The following is a 13,671-nucleotide window of genomic DNA, read 5'->3' as shown; positions in this document are numbered from 1 at the left end:
GTGTGATATTCATTTACCTATACAAACAAAAACAAAACAAAGAGCAAACACCAGTTCTGGGGCTGGAGAGATGCTCAGTGATTACGAGTGCTTGCTGCTCCCACAGAAGACACCAGCACCCAAGTGGTTTGCTCACAACCATCTTTAATTTCAGTTTCAGAGAATCTGACAGTGTCTTCTGGCCCCTAAAAGGCATTAGGCAAGCATGTAGTACATATGCATACATACAAGCAAATCACTCACACATACAAAGTCTAATTAAAAAATCTTTTTTTAAAATCCAGTTTCTTGTTACTAGGGTGTGATTAATGAATAAAGATGGCATATAAGTAAAGTATATGGTGGATGTGGGATTTCCCTCTGTATGTTGTAAATACCATTGGTTAATAAAGAAACTGGTTTGGCCTGATAGGGTAGATAGGTGGGGAAAACTAAACTGAATGCTGGGAGGAAGAATGCAGAGTCAGAAGCCATGTAGACCTGCTGAAGACAGACACTGGAACTTTACCTAGTAAGTCACAGCCGCATGGTCATACACAGATTAATAGAAATGGGTTAAATTAACATGTAAAAGTTAGCCAATAAGAAGCTGGAATTAATGGGCCAAGCAATATTTTAAATAATACAGTTTCTGTGTGATTATTTTGGGTCTGAGCAGCCAGGTGGCCGGGAAACAAACAAGAGACCCCCTTACAACATATGATGTTTTAAGATATGTATACTAACTAACAGATAGATTACTTGGCATGATTTTTGTGAGTGGTTATATTGTATAAGATTTTCTTAGCATGTTCCAACAATAGAATTTATCATTACGAGTTATTCATCTTAACTGTGACTTTTATGCATTCTGACCAATATTGCCCTTTGCTATCTGCCTTTCACCATTAACCTGTAACCACCATTAGACTTTGCTACTGTGGATCTGACTTTTTAAAAAAATGTGTAACAAATAAGTGAACTCATACAGTATTTGCCTGTGATTCTTTATCTGGCTTATTTCATAATATTTTCAAGATATGTCTCTATTATTAAAAATAGGGTTACCTTCTTTTTCACAAGGTTCAAAACTGTTAGTGTGTGTGTGTGCTTGTGTGTGTGGATGTATATGTGTATGTGTGTATGGGTGTGCATGCATACCTGCAGGCATGCCTTTGACACTTGACAGGCTGTCTCCGTGAGTAGCTCTGCAGTGACCACAGAGGTGCCCCCTTCAACTCCCTACTTGGTTTAGTGGTTGTGAACTTTTCTCTGAGATCATACTTTTCATTTTCAGATGTGAATGATGGATTGCCTCCCCAACCCAGAGATGTGCTTTGTGAAATACATTTCCCAAATATAAACTTTCCGTGCGAGTCACTGGCATGGATAAGGACGTTCAGGTTCTCTCAAGGGTAGATTCCCAGTATGAAGGACTGTGGCCTCTTCTTTCCTCCTCTTCCAGCCACAGTCCTTAGAACTGCACAGTGGTGGCTAGGACTCCAAGCTGCCTCAGACTATTAGGTGTCAGGCCCTGGACCAGGACTTTGGATCCCCCCACCCTGTCCCACTGGCAATGGTTCTATGAACAGGTGCTTTAGAATGTGTGTGTATCTCTATACAACAGACCACACTGTATGCACTTTAGAATGTGTGTGTAGCTCTGTACAGCAGACCACACTGTATGCACTTTAGAATGTGTGTGTATCTCTATACAACAGACCACACTGTATGCACTTTAGAATGTGTGTGTATCTCTATACAACAGACCACACTGTATGCACTTTAGAATGTGTGTGTATCTCTATACAACAGACCACACTGTATGCACTTTAGAATGTGTGTGTATCTCTATACAACAGACCACACTGTATGCACTTTAGAATGTGTGTGTAGCTCTGTACAACAGACCGTACTGTATGCACTTTAGAATGTGTGTGTAGCTCTGTACACAGACCGTATTGTATGCAGATTCACAGGTCCAGACTTCACTCCCAGGGATTTTGAGTCACAAAAGTAAAAATCAAATTGTGAGCCACTGTTCTGGGCCTGTGACAGCTGCACATCTAACCCTAGATACCTACCATGGTGTGGTGTGGCACAACTCCCCCACCCATGGAAATGAGTGTGCCTTAGGCAAGTTTCCTCTTGCATAGGGTCGCCACCAGTTCCTAAGTCTGTCACTCTCCAGTGGGTCACAGGATCTTCCCGAAGGCCTCCACCAGAACCAAACGTGAGCTCTCCTCTCCCATTTGAGGAGGCTAAGGATATCAATTGCTGTCTTTGCATATGGCTGAGGGTTGCTTGCTAGTATCTCCTGTGTCAACTTGGGTGCTGCTGAAGGCAAAAGCTAAAGCAGTAAGATGAGATGTTTATCTAGAAGCTGATCTTCAGGAGCAGAGGAGTGAAGCACAATTAGTAAAACTCAGGGTCATTAACTGGGGTTCAACCTGAAGATCCGAAAAGCAAAACAGCCAGCCACTGGCTCTTAACCTCGACCTCTGTCTGAAATCTTGATCCCGCCTCCAGGAATCTCAGAAGGAGACTGAGTCTGAGAGCTGTCTTCTCAGCTCCTTCTCTGAAGGTGTGTGCAGTAGCAAACAAAAGACCCTGTCTCAAATAAATGGGAGGTTACAACCAACCCCTGGGTTGTCCTCTGACCTTCGTGTGTGCTATAGCATTTACTCACTTCCCCTTCCCCCCTCCCCTCCTCCTCACTCTTTTACATATACAAACACAGCATAAACATAAACACGTGAGACAAGAAAGAAATGTCACTAATTTTCACAATTAATATGCATTAAAGTAAGAATGAAATTATCTTGTCTAAAGTATCTACTGAGCAAGCCTGAGAAGCCTAGAGAATAAGCCTCAGAGTTGCTCCCCTGCTGGACCACGGTCATGGAGCGCCTGTCAAGCCTCACCCACCTTCAGGAAAGAGTCCACTCTGATGCAGATGCCTGCATACGGTCAGGCTGCACTTGCCGTAGAGCCAATCAGGCTTCTGTGGTCTGGGAAAATTCATGAGGCAGAAGAGCAGAGCCACTGCTACACACACCAATAAGGCAATACTTGCATGGTGAATGCAATAGCTATGGCACATCCTAAGGTCACGCCAATGACAGATGGGTGTGGCATGTTACAGTTTTCTTAGTTCCTTGGATTTTGTAGAATTTTGGTAACTGACAGTCCTGTGGAATAGAGTAGCTGTAATTTAACTCTGGCCATGGATATATCTGAAGGCTGGGATAGGGTGAGTGGCTATCTGACATGGCAGTCCAAAACTCTGTCTCTCAGCCAAGAGCAAACCCAGCCTCCAATACTTGGTGTCTTGGTGTCTTTGCCTAGATAATGAACCTTTTCTCTCCCTGACTTACCTCATGCAGACGTTCTTGTGTGTGTGTGTGTGTGTGTGTGTGTGTGTGTGTGTGTGTGTGTGTGTGCCTGACATTTAGTGAACATTGGGTGGCACCTGACATCAGCCCCCCGTTTTTGTAGCATGAGGCCCCTTGTTCTCCCTTTCCCACGATGGTGCCCGGCACAGGAGTTCCACTGAAAACCTTCACTGAGCTGACATTATAAGGTGTCGTGGTCGGATCCTGGTCACGATAGCAGCAGTAGCAGGAACTGTCTGTCTGTCCCCTCTGTCCTTCCCTCTGCCTTTACACTGCCTTTTTGTTTGTTTTTGAAATGTGGGTAAAGGGTACAGGGATGTATGCTTGTAACTCCAGAACCTGGGAGATTGAGACAAGAGAATCATGAATTCTAAGAAGCCTGGGCGATATAGCAAGACTATGTCTGAAACAAAATTAATTAAATTAACTAAAAATTAATAAACAAAATACAGGTGGAGGATAAAGAATATTGTAGTTGAAGAGATTAATTATAGCTCTAGGATCAACTTTTTTATGAAGTGGTGGTGGATTATTTGAGTGCTGTTTTTTCATTTTCACATTTATAGAATAACTGTAACTATGTAACTTAACACCCACTCACTACTGACTTGAGGTATAAATGTATCAATCAGTATTCTAAGAATTGACGAGTGAGCCAACAGTTTATTGCTTTACTAAAATTTATTGTCTTAACTCTTTGTGGAGCTAAGAAGTTTCTCTGGGTCATTTTTGCATGATTATTCATATGCCTGGATCAGTTTTATCTTGAATCAGAGGCATTTCCCACAGTCTCACATTTTCAGCACTCCTAGGTGGTGGCATAGCACCATGAACTGAGTGGAGATGGGGACTGAGACAAAAGGATCTTGAGTTGGAAGGCAGTTGGAATGCATAGAAAAATACCATTTCACAGAACAGAGATGATTTAGTGAAAACCTTACTCTGCCTCACTGGCACTTTGGTAGATCTAGTGGGTACAAAGTACAAAAGGAAAAAACATAATCTCATACTTACTTTTTTAGAAGCAAGCTAAACTCCAGAAAGAACAACTATCACACTCCCAGACTTTTAAAAGGACCACATTTTAGGAAAAAAAAAACCCTAATAGTTTTTCTAGGAACAAATAGTATTGACCTGAACTGTCTGGTATAATAACAGCTCAAGTCTACCTACTGAATGCTTGAAATATGGCTTATTTGAATTGAGCTCGGATATAATGCAAATTGTATTTTAAAGATTCCTGAAAAAACATATAATTCATTCACTGGTTTATATTGATTAATGGTTTAACCATAATATTTTCTCATATTGGGCTAAACAAAATGTTGAATTTAATGTTATCCCTTTCATTTTGACTTGCTAGAATGTGACTTTAGATATATTTTAAATTGTATGTGTGTTTTATATTTGGGCTTCCATTTTATATAAATATAAGTGTGTGTGTGTGTGTGTGTGTGTGTATGTGGTATGCCCTGTGTGTATGTGGACCTGAGTGAAGGTGCCTGCAGAGGCCAGAAGAGGGCATCAAATCCCTTGAACCTGGAGTTGCAGGCAGCTTTGAGCCACTGTGGGTGCTGGAAATCCAGTTCTGGTCTTCTACAAGAGCACTTTCAACCACTGTGTGATCACTCCACCACTGTATGATATCCTGTACATGGTATGCTTTCCAATGTATTGTGTTTATAAAACAAAGTAAAAAGGATAACAATCACTAAACTTCATGATGGAATTATATTAAAAAAGGAAAAATCAAATTGTAAACTGTGCATTTAAATTAGTGATTGATGGGGGAGGATGCAGTCGATGGCAGGTAGTGCTCTTCCTGGTCTGGTGGTCCTGGTTTCTATAACAAAGAAGGCTGAGAAAGCCAAGAGAAACAAACCAATAAGTAGCACCCTCCATGGCCTCTGTATTAACTGCTATTTCCAGGTTCCTGCCCTGTTTGAGTTCCTCTCCTGCTTGACTTCCTTTAGCAATGGACTGCAAGGTGGATATGTAAGCCAAATAAATCCTTTCCTCCCCAGGTTGCTTTTGCTCATAGTGTTTCATTGCAGCAATAGAAACCCTAACTAGAAAGAAGTTGGTACCAGAAGTAAAGTATTGCTGTGACAGTCCTAACCATGCTGGTTTGTTTTGTTTGTTTGTTTGTTTGTTTTTTAGGATTGTGGAAGGACTGGAATATTGGGCTTGAGAAGTCATGGAGTGTTGAGAACTCAGTGAGATGCTTTGTATGAGCTGGGAAGATAGTGTTGAGAACAGTACAGATGATGGAAGCCTGGCTTGTGAAGTTTCAGAGAGGAGCAAAGATCCCACTGGGCCTTTTGTGTGAAGAGTCCGTGTTTCTGGGCAGCCGGAGCTGAAGAACTGTCAGTGATTGACAAGAGACCAAAACCATGAAAGCAAAACTTTTGCTTTGCTGCGACGATTGATTCTCTTCAGGGTCAGCAACTTGAAACTGTGCTCCAGAGGCAGCCAAGATCATACCTCAAGCCAGAACACAGCTTCTGGGTGCTGACCCTGAGGAACTGTTTCCTAGAAGACTTTTCCTCAATGAAACTGGCCTCTTCTTAATCACTGCTCATTCTTCAACCCCAGCTGACCGGCATCAGCTGTCCCACTCAGGACTTAGACTATGTATTAGGAGAAGGGATGAAGAAGAGGAAAAATGTGAGATTATTATTAAGAGAGACTGTTACACTTACTTGTTGTTTGAATGTTGGGTATTAGTGAAGATGAAATTCCTGGTTTGGTCAGTAAAATTGATGCTCATAAAAGTTAGAAAGGAAGCCCAGAAAAAGGGAGGCAAGTGATAGAATATCCTAAAGTAGTGAGTTATAGATAGTTAAACTTTGAAATGGCAAGAAGAAAATGTTACAGTTCCATTTGGAAGAGAGCTATCTGAATTAGAGGGAGATAAAGTTGTTACAGCTTATATTTGGCATTTGAGTTGATTGTCATCTGGAAGCTAATGGTGGGAACGACCTTCCAAAGAACTCCAAGTTAGAGGAGGAGAGAGACCAGGATAATAGTTATATAGATGTTGAAACTAGGGATATTTAAGACAGCTAAGTCTCTGAGAAGGATGTCTCATTTAAGTGAGTGGGAAAAGCCAGCTTATTGTGGAATTGTAGAAGCCAAGAGTGATGCATATGAAACATGGATATTGAAAGGCTGAGTAACGAGAACAGGAGATGTGACCTAAATTCACAACCATGGGCTTTGTTGGCTTATGATGTGCAGAGCAGTTTTGGTTGGGTGGTAAGGCAAGAGTTAGGGTAATTGAGAGTAAAGGTTGATGCTGAAGTCCCCTGTTGCTCCACATTTCTAGATGTGTTATGGTTAATTCCACTGCAGCTATCTCTGCTGTGTATTTTGTATGTATATTTTTTATGAATTAAGGTACAGGTGCAACTAAGTGTCCATTTCTTTCCATGATATACTATATTAGGGAAAGTATTGAGGTGGGTTTAAAAACAGAGCACATGAAATTGGAATGTGATGGAATGCTAGAAAAAGAATTAGAAGAGAAGAGTTAGGAGATTAATTTGATATAAATCCATTGTTGCATGTGTGAGATTTTCAAAGAAGAATTTAGGTATACATGTTTACTTACTGATGAGAACAACTTAGAAGAGGTGAGGTGAAAATCAACCATGCTTCAGCAAAGAAAGCAAAGAGAAAATGCAATACAGTTTTTTAGAAGCAAGGGAGGGAGTCATTAAATAGGATTTTAAACCCAAAAGGACATTTGATCTTTATTTGGTCCAAAGGATACTTTCTCCATCACACAGGTTAAAAGAAGGAAGAAATGGACAGATACTGTGGGCTTGAGAGTTCGATTCTAATAACTTTTATTTGTATGAGACAAGGTCATCAGCTGAAACTAGATGGAGAAGGTGGTGTGAGAAGGGGAGTGGAGAGAAAAGTCACTTAGGAAGTGGAAAAAGGAGCCTGTCAAAGAAAGATGGCTATCTTTCTGGTGCCAGTGAGTGGTTAGGGATCATTAGACCCTAATGCTGACAGAAAATACATCATCTCAGTTGTGTAGTTGTTTTCTCTATATATCTAGCGTTACACAACTGGTTTGGGACAGTCTGAGAGAAGGCAGGAGGTGTGAGTGATGCTTCCAAGTATATGTGGCAAAAGGGATGTAGATGAAGGGATATTTGCAAGGAAGAATTTTGAATGATTATGAATGAGATCTGTCAATGTGCATGAAGGGTGATTCTGGAGAGGCAGAGGGATGGTAGGAAAATGATGGAGACTGGAGGGTAAGGCCAAATAACTATGATAGAAGTGGTGGGTGCTGTTCTAGAATTTATGATCTGGGATGTTGTTAGGCCAGAAGAGGAAGTTAAAGTTTATCCTTCACAGGTAATGTTTGTTTTGTTGGTTGGAAGGTCTAGGATGTGACTGTGATATTGGGTAGCTCAGATAGAGTGGAAGAAGGCAGAGGAGCAGAGAGGCCAGGATGCTCAGTGGTTGTTTCCTCATATAGATGCCAAAACTTAAGATGTGTAGCATGGGTATTGGGATAAAGAAGAAAGCTGAATCAGGTCTTCAGCATTGTGGGGGAGTTGTTAGGAAGTCACTAGATTATAATAATAAGGTAGTGTTGCTTGATTTTATATTTATTCATCTCGGGGGAAATGTTGATGACTAATAAGAGAAACAATTCCACCTGTGTTTAGTTTTATAAAAGAGTATATTTTTTTAAAGAATTACTTATAGTAATGAATCAAATGTGGATGCATCAAAAAAGGCACACCATATAACACCTAACTATCCCTTGCTTTTGGTTCTTCTATGACATTCCCTGAACTTTGAAGGGAGGTGATATTTTTCTCCATTTGTGATCACTATGCCACAGCAAAAGTCACTTACTCTCAGGAGTTTGACTAGTTATGGGTATTTATAGTAACTACTGCCCCGTCAAAGAAAGAAGTTTCTCCCATGACCAAATCTGACAGCAACAGTCATCTGTGGGTATAAATGTCATGCTTTTCATAACATTTATAGTATTGACAGTGCCTTCCACAGCCATAGGTTTTTGTCTTAGCTAACTGTATCAAATGCATGTCTATTCCTGTGGAGTGAGATTTGTGTACAATGAGGAAACCATTGGCTACACCTTAACAACTGTGCCACTACTCCATCAATGGACATATTGCCTTGCATATTAGTAGTTATGCTGGGAAGTTTATTGTGAACTGATACAACCAACGATCACCTGGGAAGACATAACTTCAGCTAAAGAATTGCTTCAATCAGAGTGACCTCTGGTCCTTGTCTGTGAGAGATTATCTTCACTGATGATTGATTTGGGATGGCCCAGCTCCCACAATACAGTTGGTATTATACCTAGGAACCTGGGTTATATAAGGGCCCAACTCACATAATACCAATATGGTTGGTATTAAACCTAGGAACCTGAGCTATATAAGAAAAAGTTAGCTGAAGTTGAACCCCTAGGAAGGATTCCTTTATAGTTTCTCTGACTTCTTTCAGTGATGGACTGTGATTTGGGATCATAAGCCACATAATATATTTTCTCCTCCACGTTACTTTTTCTCAGAGTATCTTATAGCAATAAATCAATGGAGAACAGTAGTGTAATACCCATAGCTTATAATTTAGCAAAACTATTAGTGATAATTCTTCCACAGCAGCTTGTAGTCTTCTGGTACTGCCATTCAAAGGAGTCCAGTTACAACCTGATATCTACAAAGTGAGTGGTGTCTTCCACAATATGGCCTTATATTATCCAGTTTTGAAATTTAATCAACCACAGTAACAATAACCTTATGGCTTGTTTGGCCTCAGAAATCTCCCAGGCAAACAATTCAGAAGGAGGTCATCACTACTTGGTATTTCTTGGGGGAGCCTTTTTCAACCCCACAGGCTGCCTTCATTTATTAAGGCATTTGTAAGACACTCAGGGTTAGGATTATATAAAGAAACCTTTCCAACAGAGGGTGAGAAATTATTTTTTAAATTGATTTTTACTGAGCTCTACATTTTTCTCTGCTCCCCTCCCTGCCTCTCCCCTCCCCTTCAACCCTCTCCTATGACCCCCATGCTCACAATTTACTCAGGAGATCTTCTCTTTTTCCACTTCCCATGTATATTAGATCCGTGTATGTCTCCCTTAAAGTCCTCATTGTTGTCCTGTTGTCCAGGTTCTCTGGGATTGTGATTTGTGGGCTGGTATTCTTTGTTTTATGTTTAAAAACCACTTATAAGTAAGTACATGTGATTGCTGTGGAAGCACATTCTGCTCCTTCAGCCAATAGCCTTTAAGATACCAGCCCACTTGGGTATAGTCTCTTATACTGTAAAAGCAGCTGTAAAATGTGCCCACTCTCTTGCTTCTGACTCCTGCTTCAGGCTCCTAGACTCTGTTCCTGTTCATGCAGAGGATTGATATCTAGGACAGTGACCTGTAAGTTTTCCCCTTAAATAAACAACCCTTTTATTATTCATAATTCTGAACTGGTGTGGGGTTGTTTTGTGACTTATGCCTTCATCTGCCGCCCGAATGTTTGTCTTTAGAACCCCCCACCCTCAGCTCTGCTGCAGGCTGCTGGCTCACACTGTGCCAGGGTTGTTGTGAGCCCTCCCTCAGCTGGCCTTTGTGTGGAGCCATCAGTTCATTTGGTTATAGAATTCTCCCAAAGCACGGCTTTTCTGACTACAGATTGGCTATGTTTTTTTTTTTATATTATCTCATTATTCATCTCAGTGTGACTTCCAATCCCCATGCGCTAGCCCCAGTGTCTGTTTTCTGCCACTGCACACTGTGGGGAAATTCAGGTGGAATATGGGCTTTCCTAGGTGCCTGCTGTTATCTTGTTATCCCTGTGCCTCTGTGGGTGCTGACAGATCAGGACCAAACATGGTGCACACAGTCTGTGATTTGTGTTAGATAACTATTTTTTGATCTAAGCACATCTTTCAGCATTTCATGCTAAAATCAGATTCAGACCAGTCATGTGACTTCAGGTGTACAGCTAGGCCAAGCTGTGTTTGTTTTGTTGGTGGCCCATGACACCTACAGACAGGTATGGTTATTGCACCTAATCCAGCTAATTAAACCATATATAAGATTTAATATCCAAAATATAAATCATAAGTTGTCAACTTAAAAGGGCAATATGTCAGACAATCTAACCATTCCAGGTTTCAATAGCCTCTTTACTTACACCATGTGTGAGGTTTTACAAAATTTATATGATGTCCCTTCTACATCACTATTTTTGACTCTGGGAATTAGTCTTGTCCTCAATATTTTTTTTCTTAAAAATATGGTTTGACAATAGGGCTAAGAATGAGGCATTTTTAGAAATGTTACAGTCTTTACAGACTGATACCAGGCTTCTCAAAAAAGAGGTTGGATATCTGAAGGAGGATATGACCAATTTAACTAACAAAACTCAGTCAATTGAGGAACTTTTAGAAATGGTACATACTGATTTTAATTTATTTAAAGAAAGATTCAGCACTCTGGAGAAGGATATAGCCAATCTGGCACATAAAACCCAATCAATGACAGTGTGTGTTGAAGTGTTATTTGAGGGAACTCTGTTAAAGGGGTATGACAGACTGACTGATAGAATGTCTCTCCAGGAAGGTAATATGTATGCTATAAAGATTATGTCCAAGGATGAGACATTATCTCTACTGGACAGTTTTCATACCTTGGAATCCTCAATGGGGGCATTAGAACAGAACACTGGATCCAGACCTTATAAAAGGCAGTAGTAAACAGATTTGAAAAAATTGAAGAAATTATCGAATTTGATGACCAGGAACAAAAGGTAAAAAGGCAAAATTTAACCTCTTCAGTACGTAAAAGTCTCTGGGATAGCTTCCACAGAGTTCTGCCTGCCTTTCCAGTAACAACATCAGAAAAAGTATCTGGCCCCAAGTACCCTAAGGTTGTCAAAGAATATTCATGGTAGCCCATACTTGTGACTGCTCTAAAGGAAATTAAACAAGCAATTGTAGCTTACAGATTACATTAGTCCTTTGTTAGGGAAACAGTCAAAATGTGGGCATTCAGTAGCAAAGCAACACCTCAAGATTGGACTCATTTAATCTCAGCAGTCCTAGAAAGTTAACTGCAATTACTTTGGAGGTGCTTTTTTTAAAGAGGAGGCAAGAATTTTAGAGAAACAAGAAAAAGCGAAAGAACTTGAGATTTCTCTAGATCAAATTCTAGGCAAAGGACTTCACTCTGATCCTCAGGATCAAGCTCTTTATGATGACCACACCTTGTCCCTTTGTAGCACAGCAGCTTTAAAGGCTTGGGACAGGATTAAGGAAACAGAGTTGAGTCATATCTTAGAGTTAAACAGGGTCAGAGAGAAACTTTTAGTGACGTTTTGCAAAGACTAACTAGGACTGTACAAATAGGGGTAACTGATTCAGAAGCTAGACATATACTAATTGAATCTTTGGCTTATGAGAATGCCAACATAGAATGCAAAAAGATTCTTGAGCCTTTAAAAATCAGATCAACACCCGTGAGTGTCGAGATATTTGACTATGGTACTGAAGTTTGGGTTGGAGAAGCAATTTCCAATGGTAAGAAAAGACATCAAAATACCAAATATAATACCAAATACTTTAATTGTGATAGAATGGGATATCTGAGAAGGATTATAGACAATGAATTCCTAGGAATAATGTCTCCTGTGGGAATGGCAGAAATAGGAGGACTTCAGGTATATGTAGGAGGTGTGGCAAAGGCCAACATTGGACCCATGAATGTAGGTCAATAAAAGATAAACAAGGCAACCTGATACCATACCATTGGGAAATGCTGTGGGGGGCCTCTTGCAGGCCTCCAAGACAAATGTGGTCCAGTCATTCCCAGTTACTGTGGAGAACGTGTCTCACCAGGAAAATTAAAAAAAAATCAATGCCTGCTGGTCTGAATGATGGGTTAAATATGGAGGATGAGTCAAAAACTTCAGTAGGACATAGGAAATGCATATTCTGGCAGATGTCTATAAATGATCAAAGACCAAAGCTAACAATGTGTATAAAATGGCATTTTTATTGAAGGCATACTAGACATCGGTGCGGATGTAAGTATCATTACTCCAGAATCTTGGTATCCAAAGTGGCCTTCTCCAAGAGGTAGATGTTCGGTTTCTGGGAATTGGAATCCTATCTCAGGTAAAACAAAGCATGAGATGGGTTGAATGCATAGGACCAGAGGTCAAATAGGAAGACTGAGGTCATATATAGTAAATATTACAATGAACTTGTGGGGTTGTGACCTATTGCAGCAATGGAATACTCAGATTAACATTCCTGCAGCCCCAAAAACTTATGTTTCTGAGGAAAATATTAGAAGATATTATAGACAATGGACACCAGCCATTTGGGCAGTACAAGAAGACAAAGCAATTGATAAACCTTCAGAGGTACCAACATTAAAATGGTTAACTGAGAAATTAATATGGGTTAAATAGTGGCCTCTAGCTTTAGAACACCTGATACAAGAGTATCTAGATGCTTGTCATATTGAAGAATCAACCAGCCCTTGTAATTCTTTTGTATTTGTTGTTAAAAAGAAATCTGGAAAATCATAATGGTTATTCAACCTATGGGCCCTCTACAATCTGGAATTCCTCTGCCTTCTCTAAAGGGATGGCCTCTCGTAGTTATTGATTTAAAGGATTGTTTCTTTACTATACCTTTACAAGAAAAAGATAGAGAAAAGTTTGCTTTTAAAGTGCCAACTTATAATAATTCTCAATCTACTAGGAGATATCAATGGATTATTCTCCCACAGGGAATGCTCAATAACCCCACCCTGTGCCAATACTTTGCCAGCCAGCCATTGGAAATTATACATAAGCAATTTCCTAAGTCTATAATCTACCATTTTGTGGATGGCATTTTGTTATCTGATTCAAATACAGACACTTTAGAAAGGATATTTGAAGAAGTAAAGAAAGACTTGCCTAAATGGGGATTACAAATTGCTCCTAAAAAGATTCAAAGAGGAGATTCTGTTAATTACCTAGGTTACAGAATAGGTTTCAAGAAAATTAGAACACAAAAGGCACAAATTAAGAGAGACTGGTTGTGGACTCTTAATGACTTTCAAAGACTATTAGGAGACATTTCCAGTCTATGACCAGCTGATTGTAGATTGATTTGTGACTTACATCATCATATTATAATTGTCTTTCTGGATCTGGGTTACCTCCCTTAATATGTTTTCTAGATCCATCATTTGCCTGCAAATTTCAAGATGTCAATTTTTTTCTGCTGTGTAGTA

General features: G+C 40.0%; 1 long non-coding RNA gene across 2 annotated transcripts in view; it reads left to right on the top strand.

The window, feature by feature from the left end:
- The first annotated feature begins 456 nt into the window (after window positions 1–456).
- LOC146895049 (uncharacterized) overlaps window positions 457–13,671 on the top strand; it is a 54,133-nt gene continuing 40,918 nt past the window's right edge. For both annotated transcript variants that reach the window (XR_015000806.2, XR_015000805.2), the window contains exon 1: window positions 457–511. This is a non-coding gene — a long non-coding RNA (uncharacterized LOC146895049). The remainder of the gene's footprint in view (window positions 512–13,671) is intronic.

This window comes from Myodes glareolus, chromosome 3 (assembly GCF_982192425.1).
Source record: "Myodes glareolus chromosome 3, mMyoGla1.1, whole genome shotgun sequence".
In the NCBI taxonomy this organism is placed as follows: Eukaryota; Metazoa; Chordata; class Mammalia; order Rodentia; family Cricetidae; genus Myodes; species Myodes glareolus.
Note: the sequence above shows the minus strand (reverse complement) of the source record. Positions and strands in the feature narration are given on the sequence as shown.